This window comes from Lepus europaeus, unplaced genomic scaffold, assembly GCF_033115175.1.
Source record: "Lepus europaeus isolate LE1 unplaced genomic scaffold, mLepTim1.pri SCAFFOLD_55, whole genome shotgun sequence".
Taxonomy (NCBI): Eukaryota; Metazoa; Chordata; class Mammalia; order Lagomorpha; family Leporidae; genus Lepus; species Lepus europaeus.
Genome location: NW_026909428.1, coordinates 357975 through 362366, shown reverse-complemented (window position 1 = coordinate 362366; position 4392 = coordinate 357975).

Below are 4392 nucleotides of genomic sequence, written 5' to 3'. Positions count from 1 at the left end.
GTGTTTTTGTTTTCTGGATATTATCAACGGACTTCATTTTTTTGAATGTTTTTTATCGGGGAACATTTTATTATGAGCTTGGAATCACTAATTGGTTCCACATGCATACACAAGCTCTACACATTCACATTTTCTAGGGAGAAAGCTAGAGGAACTGCGGCAAACAAACATGATATTTCTGTTTGTATAGATGACATTTTATGCACTTGCCTAAAGAAAGACTTTGCTATTCTCCGAAACCATTTGTACTGCGATTTTCTCGGTCCATTGCATACGAATTCCACACCAGTTTGTCTGGATATGACTGGATGAAACCGGAAATATCTGGCTTTTTTTTGGCTAACTCAATCCCAAATATTGCTCCAGCCACTGTGTTTGTTTTTTCTGGATATTATCAACGGACTTTATTGTTTGGAATGTTTTTTTTTAATTGGGTAACATTTTATTTTGAGCTTGGATACAGGAATTAGTTGCACATGGGGACACCAGCTGAACATATACGTATTTTCAATGGAGAAAGCTAGAGAAACTGCGGCAAACAAACATGATATTTCTGTTTGTACAGATGACATTTTATGCAATTGCCTCACAAAAAGACTTTGCTTTTACCCAAAACCATTTTACTTGGATTTCTCGGTCCATTACATATGAATTTCACACCAGTTTGTCCGGATATGACTGGATGAAAACCGAAATATCCAGTGGTGTTTGGCTAACTCAATCCGAAATATTGTGAAAGCCTCTGTGTTTGTGTTTTCTGGATACTATCGATGGACTTTATTGTTTTGAATGTTTTTATCAGGGAACATTTAATTTTGTACCGTGGAAACACTACTTGGTTCATCATGGGGACACCAGCTCTACACATTCGTATTTTCTAGGGAGAAAGGTAGAGAAACTGCGATAGACAAACATGATATTTCTCTTTGTATAGATGACATAATATGCACTTGCCTAATGAAAAGACTTTACTATTCTCCAAAACCATTTTTACTATGATTTTCTCGGTCCATTGCATACGAATTACACACCACTTTGTCCGGATATGACTTGATGAAAACGGAAATATCTAGTTTTTTTTTGGCTAACTCAATCCCAGTAATTGCTCCAGCCACTGTGTTTGTTTTTTCTGCATATTATCAATGGACTTTATTGTTTGGAAGGTTTTTTTTATCGGGGAACATTTTATTTTGAGCTTGGATGCAGTAATTAGTTGCACATGGAGACACCAGCTGAACATATTCGTATTTTCAATGGAGAAAGCTAGAGGAACTGCGGCAAACAAACATTATATTTCTGTTTGTATAGATGACATTTGATGCACTTGGCTAACGAAAAGACTTTGCTTTTACCCAAAACCATTTTACTGTGATTTTCTCGGTCCATTGCATACGAATTTCACACCACTTTGTCCGGATATGACTGGATGAAAACAGAAATATCCGGTGGTGTTTTGGCTAACTCAATCCAAATTATTGTGAAAGCATCTATGTTTGTGTTTTCTGGATATTACTGATGGACTATATTGTTTTGAATGTTTTTATCAGGGAACATTTAATTTTGTACCGTTGAAACACTAATTGGTTCATCATGGGTACACCAGCTCTACACATTCTTATTTTCTAGGGAGAAAGCTATAGGAACTCTGGCAAACAAACATGATATTTCTGTTTGTATAGATGACATTTTATGCACTTGCCTATTGAAAAGACTTTGCTATTCTCCAAAACTATTTTTACTGTGATTTTCTCGGTCTATGGCATACGAATTCCACACCAGTTTCTCCGGATATGACTGGATGGAACCAGAAATATCCGGTATTTTTTTGGCTAACTGAATCCGAAATATTGTGAAAGCCTCTGTGTTTGTGTTTTCTGGATATTATCAACGGACTTTAGGTTTTTCAATGTTTTTTATTGGGGAACATTTTATTTTGAGTTTGGATACAGTAATTCATTCCACAAGGGGACACCAGATGAACTTATTCGTATTTTCTAGTGAGAAAGCTAGAGTAACTGTAGCAAACAAACCTGATATTTCTGTTTGTATAGATGACATTTTATGCACTTGCTAAAAAAAAATTTGCTATTCTCCAAAACCATTTTTACTGTGATTTCTCGGTCCATAGCATGCGAATTCAACACAAGTTTGTCCTTATATGCTTGGAAGAAACCGGAAATATGCGGTTTTGTTTTGGCTAACTCAATCCCAGATATTGCTACAGACTCTGTGTTTGTGTATTCCTGATATTATCCACGGATTTTATTGTTTTGAATGTTTTTTTATCAGGGAACCTTTAATTTTGTGCTTGGAATCATTAATGGGTTCCACATTGAGACACCAGCTCTACACATTCGTATTTTCTAGTGAGAAAGCTAGAGGAACTGCGACAAACAAACATGATATTTCTGTTTGTATAGATGATATTTTATGCACTTGCATAACAAAAAGACTTTGCTTTTCTCCAAAATCAATTTACTGTGAATATCTCATTCCATTGCTTACGCATTCCACAGCTGTTTACTGGATATGACTGGAAGAAACTGGAAATATCCGATTTGTTTTGGCTAACTCAATCCGAAATATTCTGAAAGCCTCTGTGTATGTGTTTTCTGGATATTATCAACGGACTTTAGGTTTTTGAATGTTTTTTATTGGGGAACATTTTATTTTGAGCTTGGATACAGTAATTCGTTGCACAAGGAGACACCAGCTGAACATATTCGTATTTTCTAGGGAGAAAGCTAGAGGAACTGCGACAAAGAAACATGATATTTCTGTTGGTATAGATGACATTTGATGCACTTGCCTAACGAAAAGACTTTGCTTTTCTCCAAAACCATTTGTACTGTGATTTTCTCGGTCCATTGCATACGAATTTCACACCAGTTTGTCCGGATATGATTGGATGAAAACAGAAATATCCGGCTGTGTTTTGGCTAACTCAATCCGAAATATTTTGAAAGCCTCTGTGTTTGTGTTTTCTGGGTATTATCGATGGACTTTATTGTTTTGAATATTTTTATCAGGGAACATTTAATTTTGTACCGTAGGAACACTAATTGGTTCATCATGGGGACACCAGCTCTACACATTCATATTTTCTAGGGAGACTACAAGAGGAACTACGCAAACAAACATGATATTTCTGTTTGTATAGATGATATTTTATGCACTTGCCTAATGAAAACACTTTGCTTTTCTCCAAAACAATTTTTCTGTGATTTTCTCGGTACACTTCATATAAATTGCACACAAGTTTGTCTGGATATGACTGGATGAAACCGGAAATATCTGGTTTTGTTTTGGCTAACTCAATCCCAGATACTGCTAAAGCCTCTGTGTTTGTATATTCATGACATTTCCACGGACTTTATTTTTTTTAATGCTTTTTATGGGGAACATTTAATTTTGTACTGTAAAAACACTAATTGGTTCAACATGGGGACACCAGCACTACATATTCGTATTTTCTAGGGAGAAAGCTAGAGTAACTGCGGCAAACAAACATGATATTTCTGTTAGTATCGATGACATTTTATGCACTTGCCTAACGAAAAGACTTTGCTATTCTCTAAAACCATTTTTACTGTGATTTTCTCTGTCCATCGCACGAATTCCACACAAGTTTGTCTGGATATGACTGGAAGAAACCGGAAATATCAGGTTGTGTTTTAGCTAAGTCAATCCGAAATATTGTGAAAGCCTCTGTGTTTGTGTTTTCTGGATATTATCAACGGACTTTAATTTTTTGAATGTTTTTTATCAGGGAACATTTTATTTTGAGCTTGGATACAGTAATTCGTTCCACATGGAGACACCAGCTGAACATATTCGTATTTTCTAGGGAGAAAGCTAGAGGAACTGTGGCAAACAAACATAATATTTCTGTTTGTTTAGATGACATTTTATGCAATTGCCTAACGAAAAGACTTTGCTTTTATCCAAAACCATTTTCACTGTGATTTTTTTGGTTTATTGCATACGAATTCCACACCAGTTTGTCCGGATATGACTGGATGAAACCAGAAATATCCGGTTGTGTTTTGGCTAACTCAATCCGAAATGTTGTGAAAGCCTCTGTGTTTGTGTTTTCTGGATATTATCAAAGGATTTTAGTTTTTTTTTTCTTTTTTTTTTACTTTTATTTAATGAATATAAATTTCCAGTGTACAGCTTATGGATTACAATGGCTTCCCCCTCCCTTAAATTCCCTCCCACCACTACCCTCTCTTTTCCCTCTCCCTGTCCCCTTTCATTTGCATCAAGTTTCATTTTCAATTCTCTTTATATACAGAAGATCAATTTAGTATATATGAAATAAAGATTTCAACAGTTTGCACCCACATAGAAACACAAAGTGAAACATACTGTTTGAGTAATAGTTATAGC